This window comes from Hyla sarda, chromosome 8 (assembly GCF_029499605.1).
Source record: "Hyla sarda isolate aHylSar1 chromosome 8, aHylSar1.hap1, whole genome shotgun sequence".
NCBI classification, from domain to species: domain Eukaryota; kingdom Metazoa; phylum Chordata; class Amphibia; order Anura; family Hylidae; genus Hyla; species Hyla sarda.
Genome location: NC_079196.1, coordinates 159,520,599 through 159,538,231, shown reverse-complemented (window position 1 = coordinate 159,538,231; position 17,633 = coordinate 159,520,599). Strand labels below are relative to the sequence as shown.

General features: G+C 44.6%; 1 protein-coding gene across 3 annotated transcripts in view; it reads right to left on the bottom strand.

Annotated features, from left to right (window-relative positions):
• Positions 1-17,633, bottom strand: part of ABCC1 (ATP binding cassette subfamily C member 1) — a 222,725-nt gene that overhangs the window by 155,465 nt on the left and 49,627 nt on the right. The window lies entirely within an intron of this gene.

Genomic DNA, 17,633 nt, shown 5'->3' with positions numbered 1-17,633 from the left:
CCCTTCTATTTCCGGCCTTCAATCTCTTCATCACAACTCGGCCCCACTGGATGATGGGATAGGAGGACAAGAGCTTCATCCTATTATGCTTTTCCTCCCCTACGAGGATTAGGTTGGAAAACCAGGCAACGCCGGGTACTTTGCTAGTAAACTATTAAAAACTAAAACCAAAATGTGCAAGTGACAATGTGTGCGATTTTAAAGGAGAGAAGTTAGAGAAGTTAGTCACTGCCAGGGGTGGTGGCAACTTACACAAACACATTCATGCTCAGCTAAACATACATGCTTATGTTAAGGGGGGGTCTTAGGGATAGCACTTCGTTGAATGTGAATATGGCTAACAGCTGTCAGGTGATATGGTCCCTTAATGTATCAGTCAAAAGTCTCCTTAACCATACACATTAGATTGGTGGGTTTACGCACAATTTAAAGTGTACCTGTCGTTAACAAAAACTTTATATAATGTAGATAATACCATTATATGAAAATTCGTAATATACATTGGTGAAAAAATGCTGTCCCTGCAGCTATTGCCTATGAGGAGTCCAAATACAGGAAGTGTGGGCAGAACAAGCAGGGCTCTGTGCAGACTCCCAAGTTGTCAATCATCCTGCTGTGTGAGCCTGGGGCAGGTCATAGAGCCGCAGTACAGAGCCCTGCTTGTTCACCCACACTTCCTGTATTTGGTCTCCTCAGGAACAGCTGCAGGGACAAAAATTACACATTTTTTTAACCAATGTATTATTTCAAGTATAAATATAATGTTATTACCTACATTATATAATAAGTTTTTGCTAATGACAGGTACACTTTAATGTGCATAAGCAGTTATAGGTTGTTGGCTGTTCCTCCCCTGCCCTCATTTACTAAGTTAAAAGCCACTAGTTTTTGTTGGGTTTTTCAAAGTTATTTTGGTGCACAGTGTCTCAGACAGGTCTCAGAAACTGTGCAACAGTGTGCACCAGGAAAATCCAACTGACCCGACATTGCATTGTGAAAAAGCCGAAAAAAGGGGCATGTCTGCCATAAAGGAGGCGTGGCTAGACCAAAAGGGGCGTGGTTCCCAACCCAACCTATTTACTATTGAATTCACAGAAAATCCTGTGAAGAAATGGCTGGAAAATTCCCCCTAGAAAAAGCTGGTCAGAAAATGTTCCCGACTTGTAAATCTGTGATCCCCATAGTAAATATCATAGTAGAGGAATCCTACAAGTCTGAAACAACATTTCACACTAACAAAAAACCCTACACTATTAGTAAATGAGGCCCATAGCAGAAGGTTGGTGCTTACCCAGTACAGAAAACATAGACTAAACTAGAAGCAGCTGCAGCAAAGGAAACAGCGCATTAGATGGTGATCATGTAATGCAGGGTTGTGCAGGGTGTGCAGGGTGTGCCAGGACACGGGGCTCTCACTCCTCTGACATCTATGTGACCTAGTAAGACATCTGAGCAGAGGTTTCCTTTGAAAAACAGCTCCTTAAACACAATCTCTGTGGATTACAGGAGCAGACGAGTAGAGGAGTTAACACAGATCTCCTCCACATGCTACAGAAAGCTTTATAAATTTAAAGGGGTACTCCAACCCTAGACATCTTATCCCCTATCCAAAGGATAAGGGATAAGATGTCTGATCACGGGGGTCCCGCCGCTGGGGACCCCCGCAATCTCAGGTGCAGCACCCAGACATCCAGTGCACGGAGCGAAATTTGCTAGGGGATAAGATGTCTAAGGGCGGAGTACCCCTTTAACCCCTTAAGGACCAAGGACGTACCGGTACGCCCTTGGTCCTGCTCTCCTGATATAACGCGGGGTTACACAGTAACCCCGCGTCATATCACGGCGGGCCCGGCGTCATAGTGAAGCCGGGACCCGCCTCTAATAGCGCGCAGCGCCGATCGCGGCGCCGCGCTCTATTAACCCTTTAGCCGCGCGCTCAGAGCTGAGCCGCGCGGCTAAAAGTGAAAGTGAAAGTTGCCGGCTAGCTCAGTCGGGCTGTTCGGGATAGCTGCGGCTAATCGAGGCATCCCGAACAGCTGACAGGACAGCGGGAGGGTCCCTTCCTGCCTCCTCGCTGTCTGATCGCCGAATGACTGCTCAGTGAGATCCAGGCATGAGCAGTCATGCGGCAGAATCGTTGATCACTGGTTTCTTATGAGAAACCAGTGATCAATGATGAAGATCAGTGTGTGCAGGGTTATAGGTCCCTATGGGACCTATAACACTGCAAAAAAAAAGTGAAAAAAAGTGAATAAAAGATAATTTAACTCCTCCCCTATTAAAAGTTTCCAATAAAAAAACCAGTGTAAATAAAAATAAACATATATGGTATCACCGCGTGCGGAAATGTCCGAATTATAAAAATATATCATTAATTAAACCGCTCGGTCAATGGCGTGCGCGCAAAAAAATTCCAAAGTCCAAAATAGTGCATTTTTGGTCACTTTTTATATTATATTTATAAGTCCTATCAATGCAAAAATGGTACCGTTAAAAACTTTAGATCACGGCGCAAAAAATGAGCCCTCATACCGCCCCATACACCGAAAAATAAAAAAGTTATAGGGGTCAGAAGATGACAATTTTAAACGTATTCATTTTCCTGCATGTAGTTATGATTTTTTCCAGAAGTCCGACAAAATCAAACCTATATAAGTAGGGTATCATTTTAATCGTATGGACCTATAGAATAAAGATAAGGTGTCATTTTTACCGAAAAATGTACTACGTAGAAACGGAAGACCCCAAAAGTTACAAAACAGCGTTTTTTTTTCCAATTTTGTCGCACAATGATTTTTTTTTCCGTTTCACCGTAGATTTTTGGGCAAAATGACTGACGTCATTACAAAGTAGAATTGGTGGCTCAAAAAAATAAGCCATCATATGGATTTTTAGGTGCAAAATTGAAAGAGTTATGATTTTTTAAAGGCAAGGAGCAAAAAACGAAAATGCAAAAACTGAAAAATCCCCGGTCCTTAAGGGGTTAACAACAATCTTTGTGGCTGAGGTGGAATCCATGATAAGATAGCAGCAAAAAAAAGTTACACAAGTGGATTTTTTTGTGGGTCTGCAGAAAAAATAAATAAGTCTAACCTGTGTTTACTTAGCCCTACACTGACAAAAGAAAATATAAATGTAGCAAATGTTCAGGCATCCTGTACTTCATGGTTCCCTCCAGGAATAAATCACAGCTCAAAAAGGTTTCTTGTGACTGGGTTTTCTTTAAACCTCCCAGTCAGCAATACAGCTACACTAGGACTAGCTAATCCAGTGACAAAGCACAATATTAGCTCAGTGAACCTGTAATGAACTACTCTATTGCCATTTCTCACTTCTTTCAAGGCTAAACAGTAGCACTGGGAGCACGTCTGCTATCAATCATTGACAGAGTGCAGGTCAAATTATGCTCAAGTTCAACTCCATTCAACTCAGGGCAAAGATATATAAAGATACGTAAACACTAAACCAACTGGGGGGAGATTTATCAAAACCTGTTGATAGCAACCAGTTCGCTTCTTTAATTTAAAAAAATACCTCTGAGGAATAAAAGCAATCCGAGCAATCCGATTGGTTGCTATGGACAACTGCATCACTTTTCCTCTGCACAGGTTCTGCCCTTTGGTTTAGATCTGTCACCCAGACTGTAGCAGCAGAAGATCATCCGGTTTCTGACATGTGGTTTCTGACTTCCGGGACACAATGTTTACACACCCATTCTACAACAAGGTCACCTGAACCAAGTTTCATTTTCAGTGAATGAAGAAGGAAAGAAGAATGCATGACTGCAGTAGATAAGTAACTCGAGTACATAACTTCTATAGACGACATCGTACAGATCAATAACACATCTTAAAAATGGCAGATGTAAAATTGGATCCTTAATTTGGCGCAGCGCAGTAGAAGAAGAGTCTGTAATGCAGGGTTAACTTCATATGGTTTATTCAAAACACAATCACAACGCGTTTCTTGCCCGTACAGGGCACTTCCTCAGGCAATGTGTATACAGGCATGGCAAACAGCTCAGTTTAAATAAGCATGGCAAACCTTCTAAATGTTTCATCAATTAGGCTATTCTGGCTCTATTACTAGAACCTCTAGTAATAGAGCCAGAGTATGTAACCTTTAGAAGGTTTGCCATGCTTATTTAAACTGAGCTGTTTGCCATGCCTGTATACACATTGCCTGAGGAATTGCCCTGTACGGGCAAGAAACGCGTTGCGATTGTGTTTTGAATAAACCATATGAAGTTAACCCCTGCATTACGGACTCTTCTTCTACTGCGCTGAACTAAGGATCCAATTTTACATCTGCCATTTTTTTCCTATGAATCTCCACCAGTGAGCAAGTCTTCAACTGGGGGATCCTGGCTGCATGCTGATTTATCTATTATGCTCTTCATGGTGTTGTGCCCACAGCGCAACACATTCTAGGAAGCGCAATTCTTGTACTTGTGCCAAATACTCTCACGGTACCGCACTAGGGGCACGTGTTTTTTTTTTTCTCCTCTTTCTTATCTACATCTTGAAAATGGGCACTGTAAGATTCAAAAACTTAGGGATCGACCGATTATCGGTATGGCCGATAATCACGATTTTGGGCATTAATCGGTATCGGCAATTACCTTGCCGATAATGCTCCGCCCCCCGCACCCGCCACCCCCCCCGACCCACCGCGTCGCACCCCCCCCCCCCCACCGTGATGCTGGGCGGTATACCGGTATGGATTTTTGCCCATACCGCTATACCGGTCGGGCCCCTCCCCCACCCTCCGAGTCAATAAAAAAAAAATTAAACTTACCCGTAATGGGGGTGGTCCGGGCCATCCATCTTTCCTTCCTGTAGTGTCCGGGGGCGTTCGTGGTGAAGAGTGAACCGGTCCGGGCTGTCCTTCTCCGGCGGTCATCTTCTCCACTCCGGGCAGGCTCTGGCCTAGTACACTGCATAGACGCCGCTACGTCACTGCGCACGGGCGTCACTGCGCAGCGGCATCTATGCAGCGTACTAGGCCGGAGCCTGCCCGGAGTGGAGAAGATGACCGCCGGAGAAGAAGGACAGCCCGGACCGGTTCACTCTTCACCCTGAACGCCCCCGGACACTACAGGAAGGAAGGATGGATGGCCCGGACCACCCTGACAGGTAGGGGGAGAGAAGCGGGTGGCGGCGGCGGCCTATGGCCCCGCAAAAGCCACTGCAGATCATTGATTTAAAGCGCCCGCTTTAAATCAATGATCTGCAGCGGTGTCGCAGGGGGTTAAATAGCCGATAACTTATACCGATATTACGGTATAAGTTATCGGCTATCGGCCCTAACCTGCACCGATTATCGGCCCTAAAAAACCTCCACACTTGTGTAAACAAAAGACAAAAAAAGAATAAAAACAAAACAAAACAGGGGAGCAGGATCTCCTTGTTTGTATGTAGAGTATTGGAAACATAGCAGCTAGTCTCCACTCTCCACCCACTGTGGAGAAGAGTTTAGGAAAGACTGATAAATAAACATGAAGGGGGGGGGGGGGGGGGGATTTATCAAAACTTGTCCAGAGGAAAACTTGCTGAGTTGCCTATAGCAACCAATCACATTGCTTCTTTCATTTTTGAAAAGGTCTTTAAAAAATTAAAGAAGTGATATGATTGGTTGCTATGGGCAACTCTGCAAATGTTCCTCTGGACAGGTTTTGATAAATCCCACCGAAGTCTTCACAGGAGAAACGGTGATTTATTTACATATATGAATAAAAGAAACTAACTGCAACCCCAAGTAAATTATACATTTTAGTAGATTAAAGTGATGTTAAAGGCCCCACGATGCCCTATAGGACTATTAGCACATTATGTATTACTATACTACCAGCATGAGTGCTCTACACAGGAGTATCACTTACTATGTGTGATTTAATTCTAACAAGCTCTTTAGGGATAAACCAGATCATCCCTTCAACCTATATGCAGGAACCTAATAGAGATCATAGCTAACAGACATAAACCAGGAAGCTATAGATCCTGCTATAAATAACCACAATCCTTCACTGAGCATCAGACAGGAGCAGAGTATGATAACCGAGCAGAGCGAGTGCATTAAATCAGGCTGCTGCTCTTCACATCCTACACCGCTAGCTCAGCATCCCACCCAGCCAGCACTTTCTAGAGAAGCTTTTTTATCTTCAGACCACAACTACAGGTATCTCGCCATCCAACAAAACACACATCAGATTTCAATAGTGCTGCCTACAAAAGGCATACAGGGTAAAAAACACAAAAATGAATGCTGCTGCCAACAACATACAGGTATTTACTTACAGTGTACTGTAAACACAAACAGATCCTATTCACATACACCGTCTTTATCGGGGTATACCACGCACCGGCCTATAACACGCACCCTCATTTTACCAGGGATATTTGGGTAAAAAAAGTTTTTTACCCAAATATCCATGGTAAAATGAGGATGCGTGTGTGTGCGCGTGTATACCCCGATACACACCCAGGAAAGGCAGGGGGAGAGAGGCCGTCGCTGCCCGCTTCTCTCCCCCTGCCTCTCCTGGGGTCTAGAGCCCTGCTGCCGGCCCTTCTCTCCCCCTGGCCATCGGCGCCGCTGCCCGTTCTGTCCCCCTGACTATCGGTGCCGGCGCCCCATTGCCGGCGTCGATAGCCAGGGGGAGAGAAGCGGCGCCGACAGCCAGGCGCCGCTGCCCCGTTGCCTCCCCCATCCCCGGTGGCATAATTACCTGTTGCCGGGGTCGGGTCCGCGCTGCTACAGGCCTCCGGCGTGCGTCCCCTGTGTCGTTGCTATGCACTGCGGGATCAGCCGCGCATGACACGGGCATCGCTCCGATGCCCGAGGTTATGCACAGGACGTAAATGTAAGTCCTGGTGCGTTAAGTACCACCGCACCAGGACGTACATTTACGTCCTGAGTCCTTAAGGGGTTAAAATTGTCATCTTCTGACCCCTATAACTTTTTAATTTTTCCGTGTTCAGGGCGCTATGAGGGTTCATTTTTTGCGCAGTGATCTGAAGTTTTTGTCGGTACCATTTTTGCATTGATCTGACTTTTTGATCGCTTTTTATTCATCTTTTCATGATATAAAAAGTGACCAAAAATACGCTATTTTGCACTTTGGAATTTTTTCGCGCGTACGCCATTGACCGTGCGGTTTAATTAGCAGAATATTTTTTTTAAATCGGACATTTCCGCACGCGGCGATACCACATATGTTTACTTTTGTTTTTATTTACAGTTTTTTTTTTTTATTATTGGAAATGCCGGGTGATTCAAACTTTTATTAGGGGAAGGGATAATTCAAAGGGTTAATGATTTTTTTACACTTTTCTTTTGCAATATTATAGCCCCCATAGGGGGCTATAACATTGCATTTACTGATCTTTAACTGTGTTCAATGCATCTCCATAGGGATGCATTGATCAGGGTTTTCGGCGATTGATTGCTCAAGCCTGGATCTCAGGATTGAAGCCTTCAATCGGCGATCGGACTGCAGGAAGGAAGAGACCTTCCTCCTGTAGTACAGCTGTTCGGCATGCCGCGATTATACCACGGCGATCCCGAACAGCTCCCTGAGCCAACCGGCAACATTCACTTTTAGCTGCGTGGCTCAGCTTTGAGCGCGCGGCTAAAGGGTTAATAGCGCGCGGTACCGTGATCAGTGCCGCACGCTATTAGAGGTGGGTCCTGGCTTCACAATGACGCCGTCCCTGCCGTGATATGATGCGGGGTCACCGTGGGACCCCGCGTTATATCACGGGAGCAGGATCAAGGACGTACTCATACGTCCTTGGTCCTTAAGAGGTTAAAGGGGTACTCCGCCCCTAGACATCTTATCCCCTATCCAAAGGATAGGGGATAAGAGGTCAGATCGCCGTGGTCCTGCTGCTGGGGACCCCCGGGATCGCCGCTGCAGCATCCCGCTGTCATTACTGCACAGAGCGAGTTCGCTCTGTGCGTAATGATGGGCGATACAGGGGACGGAGCAGCGTGCCTTTTTTTCAACATTTATGCTGTTCACCATATGGGATTATTAACATTATATTTTGTTAGTTCGGACATTTATGCATACAACAATACCAAATATGTTTGTAATTTTTTTTTTTTTTTACGCTTTTTTGGGGGGTAAAATGGGAAAAATGAGCGATTTGCATTTTTATTGTTGGAGGAGATTTTTCAAATTCTTTCCAAATTTTTTCTAATTTAAAAAAATGTTTTTTTTACCACTTATGTCCTTATAAGCGACTACTTAAAGCAATCATTAGATTGCTAAAACTGTTCAGTGCTATGCATAGGCATAGCACTCATCAGTATTATCTGTGATCTTCCTCTCTGGTCTGCTTGATGTCAGTCCAGAGAAGAAGACCCCGAGAGAGGGGCAGAGGCAGGTGAGGGGACCTCTGTCTGCCATTTTAGATCACTGGATCCCTGTGAACATACCGTGTGTGATCAGATCAGAATGCCCGCATTGCCGTGATCTGTATTGATCACAGCATCCGAGGGGTTAATGGCAAACATCAGCACGATCGATGTTGTCCGCCATTACCGGCGGGTCCCTGGTTGCTGATAGCGGGTGGGACCTGCCTTGCATGATGCGAGCATCGGTTCGGTGCTTGCATTGTGTACAGGAATTAAATGTACGTCCTGGTTCCATCGCATCAGGACGTACATTTATGTCCATAATCCTTAAGGGGTTAAGATTAAAATTGATTGTCAAGAAATGGTACCCTGTCGTTTGCTCCCAAATTATTTCATTATAGTACATGAAGTATGAGGATTTAGTAACAACTCAAACATATTATATATTCAATATTTAAGAAAATGTGAAAGTAGTGAGGTGAAAGATGTGGGTTTAGCATGGTCGTTTTTCTGCCCTTTTATCCCTCATTTCTTTAAAAGTAATCCTTTAGTCACACAATGAAATAATCACATGACTTTTCATGATAAAAATGTAGGGGGGGGGGGGGGGGGGGGAACACAGCCAAAACTAAAACAAGCTATTTTTTTTTTTTTAATAACTGCATCATGGGAGTGCAAAATACTAGGGCTCTTTTTTTTTGTGTCTTTTTCATGTCAAAACCCCAAGTAAAAAACTAATTGGAAACCTAGTATCACATCATAATATCTATTCCTCACAGTGGAGGCTGAAGGTGCAAATGCAGCCACCACTCCATTGTGAGCAAGGAAAGAGACACTTCAGTTAATATAGGGATACGTCACAGATCCCTTTTAGGCTAGGATTACACTGAGGTTTTTTCCCCACCAGCAAAAACACCAGGAAAACTGGTACCTGAAGGCAGTTTTTTCACTGCCTTCAGGTACCATCTGTGGGTCGGATGCTGAGCGCCCGGTCCACAGAGTGTAAGGAGATGAGGAGTGATGTACAGCATCACTACTCACCTCCCCCGGCCGTATAGTATACAGGGGGGTATAGTGTACCCGTGTATACTATACAGGAGCCGGGAATCCTGTCACCAGACTAACAGGACTCCCTGCTCCTATAGCCCTTTTGGGTGGTATACAGATTAAACAGCTATCTATAGATAGCTGTATATACTGTATACAGAAGACGAGGTCCACTTACCTCCCTCGCTCCCTGCCCCCGCCGGGTCCGTGTAGCTCCACCCCCTAGTGATGACATCAATAGGGGTGGAGCTACAGACGGGAGCCAGGCTGGTAAGGGTGTGAGGCTCTGTTCACATTGCCCGTTTTGTATAATGTGAACAGACTCTTCTGGCAGTGTCCTCCCAGACAGGGAGACTCCAGCTGTTAAACTATAACTCCCAGCATGCTCAGACAGCCAAAGGCTGTCTGGGCATGCTTGGAGTTGTAGTTGCGCACCAATTGGAGGCTCCCTGTTTGGGAAGACATTGCATTATGGGCGCTTTCCCCAGAAGAAAGCGAGAAAAATGTCCTAACCCATTTTGTGTTTTTTTCTTCTTCTAGTTTCAAATACGTGTATGCAGAGGATTACAGCGGATGAACCAGATTTTTTTTTCTTTTAATAAAATGGTTAACAAGGGCTGTGGGGGGAGTGTTTTTTTAAATAAAATTTTTCTAATGTGTCGTGTTTTTTTTTTAATTGAATTTTTATGCTTAGTAGTGGAAGCAGTCTTATTGACAGAATCCATTACTAAGCTGGGGCTTAGCATGAGCCCCAAAAACAGCTAGCGCTAACCACCAATTATTACCCCGGTACCCACCGCCAGAGGGGTGCTGGGAAGAGCCGGTACCAACAGGCCCGGAGCATCATGAATGGGGCTCATGGCCCTAGGTGGTAACAGGCTGGCGTTATTTAGGCTCGGGAGGGCCAGTAACAATGGTCCTCGCCAACCCTGATAACGTCAAGGTGTTGCTGCTTGGTTGGTACCTGGCTGAGAATAAAAATACGGGGAACTCTATGCGTTTTTTTAATTTAATTTATACTCCGCGCAGCTGAGTCCCAAAATTTACATCAGGACGTTCGCAACGGTGTCAGGAGTGACACTTGCTGTGATCTGTCCCTTACTGCAGGTACTACTGATCCCAACATGGAGCACACTCTGCTCCATGCTGGGAGCTGTAGTATCTGTTCTAATAGACAGACCGCAGCTAGTGTCACTTCTGACACTCGTTGTGATCTGTCTATTAATGCAAGTACTACTGCTCCCAGCATGGAGCAGTGTGCTCCATGTTGGGAGTAGTAGTACCTGCAGTTAAGGTCAGATCGCAGCGGGTATCACTCGTGACACCCGCTGCGATCCTGTGGTATAAGCTATAGAAGTGGGTGGCAGCCGCACTTGTCTGGTCCCCTGCCCGGCACTATACTCCGCTGTGATGTCAAGTTACATTCACATCACAGATTCGTATATACTGCTGAGAGCTGTGAGTGGCCAGCACTATCTGGCAAATCACAGCTCTCAGCGGGAAATACAAATCTGTAATAGAAAAGATAAAGATAATCTCACATCACAGCGGAGTATAGTGCCAGGCAGGGGACCAGACAACCAGAGGATTGCCGCGTGTCAGACGCGACACCCACTGCGATCTGTCAATTAGTACAGGTACTACTACTCCCATCATGGAACAGTGTTCTATGATGGAAGTAGTACTACCTACAAACATGTAAAAAAATAACTTTTTTTATTTAACACATTTTATTCAACACATTATTAAAATCCATTATGAATACAAAGTTTAACAAATTATAAAAAAATATATTATTTTTATATTTAGATGGACCCTTTCTAAGTTTTTATTTTTTATAAAAAATATTAAAAAAATTTCCCATCACTACAGTATACATAAAAAAAATAAAATAAAAAAAAAAAATCGCTGCCAAAAACGCAAAAGTTAAAACCCACATGGCGTTTTTCTTGGCGTTTTTTCACTCTCATAGACCTCTAAGGGAGGAAAACGCCAAACTAGGATTTTGAGGACATTTTTGAAAACCAGCCTCAGAGTCCAAAATAGCTGAAAAATGCCCAAACGATACAAAAATAAATAAGTGCCAAAATGAAAACCACCAAGTGGATCTGGCATTTTGCAGTTCACTATTGATTTGCCTTAAAGCAGTAGTCCAACTATCCCTGATCCAAAGTTTGGCAGCCTGGTGTTTGGTGTACAGGAAGTACCTTGGCTTGTCAGTGACAATGTTAGTAAATTACACTATATGGGTATTGGAGGCATATAAGAGAAAGACCAAGGAAATTACTGTTTCCCGTCGCAAGAGATAAGACTGACTCAGTTAGTGTTTGGTTATTGTATCAATGGTACAAAAAAAAAAAATCCAATTACATTTTTTAAAGAGGCCCTAAGAAATTTGGGTAATTGTACTCCAGAGACTTAAATATGGTTTGGGTATGTTATACCTCCACAGTAATAACAGGACTTGTGGAAAAGGTATCTGACCACAACACAGACATAGTGTCCCCCACCAAAAAGCCCTTTCTAGAATATATTGTGCTTTACTGCATGTTCTATGATCAGTGCACAAGCTTAGAAGCAACAACCTCTAATGGATACCTGTCCCATCTGCAGCGGGTCCCATCCATTACACAATTTGAGTTGCTTTTCTTCCAAACCCACTAACTTTGACTACTGTAAAACACAAGCAATACTCAAGCTTGGTAGTTTTGGATGGTGTTCCATTATAGAGTTTCTAATCTAAAAAATAGTTTTTATAATTGTTGATGAAAACCGACTGCAGGAAATGGGGAAATTATTATCCAGGGCATCAATTTGCTCCCCCTAGAATACTTCTTGTCCCACTAGCACAAGTGCTATGGCACATTGCTATAGTACGGCTGTGACAGTAAGTGCCTCGGGCATAGGAAAGGCATCCAGGATAGTAATGTCACCATAATGTAGTTTTCAGAGGTAAAGCTGCATCACTTTTGTGATAAGAGTATGAAATTAATTTCCCATTGATATTTGATCCCATTGAGTTATGCGTGAACATTGTCATATGCTTAATGAGTACCTGTCATGATCTTGTTAAATTTTATAATCCTCCCAGATTACTGCCCCCATCATGATAAATCACCCCTTTATTTTTATTATTTGTTAATTGTCTACCTTGAAATTGCTCTGTATTCTCTGCTCAGTCTCAGTCAGAGTCAGGGTGGGTTCACACTACGTTTTCTCCCATACAGGAGCGCATACGGCAGGGGGGAGCTAAAACCTCGCGCTCCCGTATGTCACCGTATGCGCTCCCGTATGTCATTCATTTCAATGAGCCGGCCGGAGTGAAACGGTGACATACGGGAGCGCGAGGTTTTAGCTCCCCCCTGCCGTATGCGCTCCCGTATGGGAGAAAACGTAGTGTGAACCCAGCCTCAGACTGGGAAGAGGCGTTCCCCAGCAGGTGTGACATTATCTGAAGCCATACAGAGGAGAACTTCCTCCCTCACTCTGCTACACACAGCCCAGAGCAGTTCAGTGTGTGAGATGAGCTATGATTGGCTAAGGCTAAACCCCCCCCCCCCCTCCCCACTTCAGACTGCAATTCCTGATTTCGGACTTCTGCCAGGCCAGCAGGAGTCCAAAGTCTGTGCAAGAAATGGGGGGGGGGGGGGAAATGTGCTCTGGATAAGTAGGGAGGGAGACACCTAGTGGTGTGTATTTTTTTTTTTTTTTTTTTTTTTTTTTTTTTTTTTTTACAAATTACATTAGAAAGATGTTTTATTTACCATAAGGAGTGCAATAGCAAAAATAAAAAATTTTTAAATGACAGTGCCCATTTAAAATTTCACTGTGCTGAGTCATGAAAGAAAGTGGTATCCATACAACTAACAGCCCAGGATAGAGAGATCTGCATATAGCAAGTGCATGACCCCGTGTGATGCAAATTGCAGAGCTGCCAAAACGTGATTCAACATATTTCTAACAGGCAAGCCATTCTCAGAATAGAAAAATGCTGTCCTCTCCTTACCAAAAAAAAAAGAAAAAGAAAAAAAAAAAAAAAAGGGGGGGGGGGGGGGGGGAGACTGCTACTCATCTGTAAAGTCAAAGGAGTAACAGTGCAGAGCAATTTCCATGGATCAAGAGGCGAAACTGGTAATTAAACCTATAGATACTAGTTAAAGTGACAAGATAAGCAGTCGGACCGCACCAATCTCATTAACACCACATAAAAGACCATCAGCAGAAAACATGTTCTGCCCAGTCATAGGTTTATTCACCTGTATACTGCAGAGTAATGCGAGAGATGCCAGCTGCTTTCTTGGCAATATGAAATGATCTCTAGTAGGATGAATTAATATTGCAGACTTGCTATGGACAACCTCATTAAGACATAGGATCACACATTTTACAGTTTATTGATGATCTAGATCAGTGGTCTCCAAACTGCAGCCTCCAGATGTTGCAAAACTACAACTCCATGCATGCCCAGAAAGCAAACAGTTGGGAGTTATAGTTGTGCAACATCTGGAGGGCCATAGTTTGGAGACCACAGATCTAGAGTAATTTACCATCATGAGAAACTATTAGAATGCAGTCACCAAGCCTTGATGTACTGTATATAAGGCCTCTGACTCAGTTGAATGGCACTATATTTAGTGCCTGTGAGAGTCCTCCACTTTGGACCTGTTTTTTAGGGCATGGGTTTGCTTACTATGGGATACCCCTAGAGCCTGCATACGTACCAATTTAGAGATATCTGACTCATTTCCTTTGGGCAGGGGCACGAGGCAGGGGTGCCCTTTATCTCCCTGTTTGCTTTGGCCGTGGAGCCAAAGGATAGGGTATAAGATGCCAGACCGCAGTGGTCCCACCGCTGGGGACCCCCGTGATCTTGCACACAGCACCCAGTTAGAATCAGTCCCCGGAGCACGTTCTCTCCGGGTCCGATTACTGGAGTTCATGGGGGCCGGAGCATTGTGACGTCACGGCCCCGCCCCTGTGTGACGTTATGCTCTGCCCCCTCAATGCAAGCCTATGGGAGGGGGCGTGCAAGATCACGTGGGTCCCCAGCGGCGGGACCCCCCGTGATCAGGCATCTTATCCCCCCATCCTTTGGAAAGTGGTAAGATGTCTTAGCGCCGGAGTACCACTTTAAGGGAATTTAATTCATTTAATAATGTATGCCGAAGACACCCTGGTATATTAAGCTGATGTGGAGGGCTCCATGTGTGCTCTGTTTGATCTTCTGGATAGATTTGGTGAGGTCTCGGGTCTTAGAGTTAATTGGGCTAAATTGCCTATTATGTCCTTAGCCCAGAGAGGAGTTCTGCCTTCCACATTGCCCAATGGTCTACAGGCTGTATCTCAATTTATGTATATGGGAGTGGAGGTGTCTCCTCGTAATTCAGAATTTATGACCCTTAATTAAGACCCTCTCCTGGAAAACACAATTACACCTCTACAAGCATGGGACTCCTTACCCTTATCGGGTAGGATTTATATTTACAAGATGATATTCCTCCTGAAATTTCTTTATCTTTTTCATTTGTCACCTATTGTCCCCACTCAGGGTTTTGTTTTTGTTAAACTGAACAGAGCTCCTAATATGCATAACTATTTTCTAGCTTCACAGCTGGTGTATGCGGCCTGGGGCATCGACCTTGATCTCTCTAATGCCTTCAAGGCCCTGGCAGGGGCGCTCATGGGTTCCTATGTGACACTGACTATTGTATTGTACAGGTATGTTTCTTCTTCCTCGTTGTGGACTCCTATTAAGATGGTGGCAGCAGTTTGGTTGGTGGTTTCTGGGTGTTTTCCTCAGCCGGTAGAGTCTCCCCACGCACCCCTGTGGGGTAATCCTCATTTGAACCACCTGCAGGAGTTGGAGGCAGCCAGGTTTTAGAGCTCCCATGGAATCAAATTTGCTATGCATTTGTTTGGAGATGGCCGTGTCTTTCCTTCATTTGCAGACTTGAGAGATTGTTTTCAGGTCCCTCAGGATGCCCATTACAGGTATCTTCAGTTAGGACATGCGGTTTCTCCACAGTTTGGTTCCCTGGAAGTTACCCCTGTGTTTAACCCCTTAAGGACGCAGGGTGTTTCCATTTTCATTTTTTCCTCATCACCTACAAATCATAACGCTTTCAATTTTGCACATAAAATTCCATATTATGGCTTATTTTTTGCGCCGCCGATTCTACTTTGCAGTGACATTAGTCATTCTACCCAATAATCCACGGTGAAACGGAAAAATAGTTCACTGTGTGACAAAACTGAAGAAAAAAAATGTCATTTTGTAACTTTTGGGGGCTTCCGTTTCTACGGAGGCATTTTTTTCCGTAGAAATAACACCTTACCTTTATTCTGTAGGTCCATACGGTTAAAATGATATCCTACTTATATAGGTTGGATATTGTCGTACTTCGGAAAAAAATCATAACTACATGCAGGAAAATTTATATGTTAAAAATTCTCATCTTCTAACCCCTATAACTTTTTAATTATTCCGTGTACGGGCCGGTATGAGGGCTCATTTTTTGCGTCGTGTTCTGAAGTTTTTAGTGGTACCATTTATGTATTGATTGGACTTTTTGATCGCTTTTTATTCATTTTTTCATGATATAAAAAGTGACCAAAAATACGCTATTTTGGACTTTAGAATTTTTTTGTGCGTACGCATTTGACCATGCGGTTAAATTAACGATATATTTTTATAGTTCGGACATTTCCGCACGCAGAGATACCACATATGTTTATTTACACAGTTTTTTTATTTTTTATGGGAAAAGAGGGGCGATTCAAACTTTTATTAGGGAGGAGGTTAAATGACCTTTGTTAACTTTTTTTCTTTCACCTTTTTTTTTGCAATGCTATAGGTCCCATGGGGAGCTATAACACTGCACACACTGATCTTTTACCCTGATCCCTTCAAAGCCATAGCTTTGCATGGATAAGTGAGATAGGGGCTCGATTGCTCAAGCTTGTAGCTCAGGCTTGGAGCAATCAAACGCAGATCGACGCGCGACGGAGCAAGGTAAGGGTATCTCCGCTCGCGTCCTAGCTGATCGGAACATCGCGATTTTATCGCAATGTCCCGATCAGCCCGACTGAGCTGCCGGGAAGCGTTTACTTAAATTTTTAGACGCGGCGATCAACTTTGATCGTCGCATCTAAAGGGTTAATAGCACGCGGCACAACGATCGGTGCCACACACTATTAGCCCAGGGTCCCGGCTATCGTTAGCAGCCGGGCCGACCTGGTGTGACCCGGTGTGATGCGGGGACCCCGTTTTAAACACCGGACTGGGCGAGGGGCGTAAAAGTACGCCCTTCGTCCTGAAGGAGTTAATGATTTGGAGTTGCTCCTGGGGACTGCCGACCTGTCTAAGCCCCTCACTCAGATTTATGCCTTTTTGCAATCGGTGAGTCCAGATCGGTTTGATATTGCGCAACTAAAGTGGGTTGATGATATTCCTAGTCTCTGAGGAAATGTTGAAAGAGGTGGTTAAGACATTATTCTACGGTGGTTAGTGCCCAAGACATGCTCATTCATTCATTCTAGGTTTGTTCTCCGCTTATATTATACTCCCGTTAGACTACACCGTATGGGGGTCTCGGGGTCGGATGTTTGCTTCAGGTGTGGGAGAGGCACTTTTTTGCACGCGGTGTGGCATTGTTCTTGTGTTATGCCCTTTTACAATTCCTATCTGAACAACTGGAGTTTCCGTTTGTTTTAAAGGGGTACTCGGATCGGGGATAAGATGTCTGATCGGGTGGGTACTGCCACTGATCTCGGCTGCGGCACCCCACTGTCATCACTGCACAGAGCAAACTCGCTCTGTGCGTAATGACTGGCGATACAGGGGCCAGAGCATTGTGACGTCACAGCTCCGCCCCTTCAATACAAGTCTATGGAAGGGGGCGTGATGGCCACCACGCCTCCTCCATAGACTTGTATTGAGGGGGCGGAGCCTTGGCGTCACGATGCTCCGTGTATCGCCTGTCATTACGCAGAGCAAGTTTGCTCTGTGCAGGGATGACAGTGGGGATCCCCAGCGGCGGGACCGCGATCAGACATCTTATCCCCTATCCGTTGGAGAAGGGATAAGATGTCTAGGGGCAGAATACTTAACACCAGACGTTTACTTGTTGGGAGTTATTAATGGCTTAGTGATGGCTCTTATAGGCGAATATTGGCTTTCTCCTGTTTTGTGCACGTAAAGTTAGTGATGGCCTGGAAGGACGGTCTAG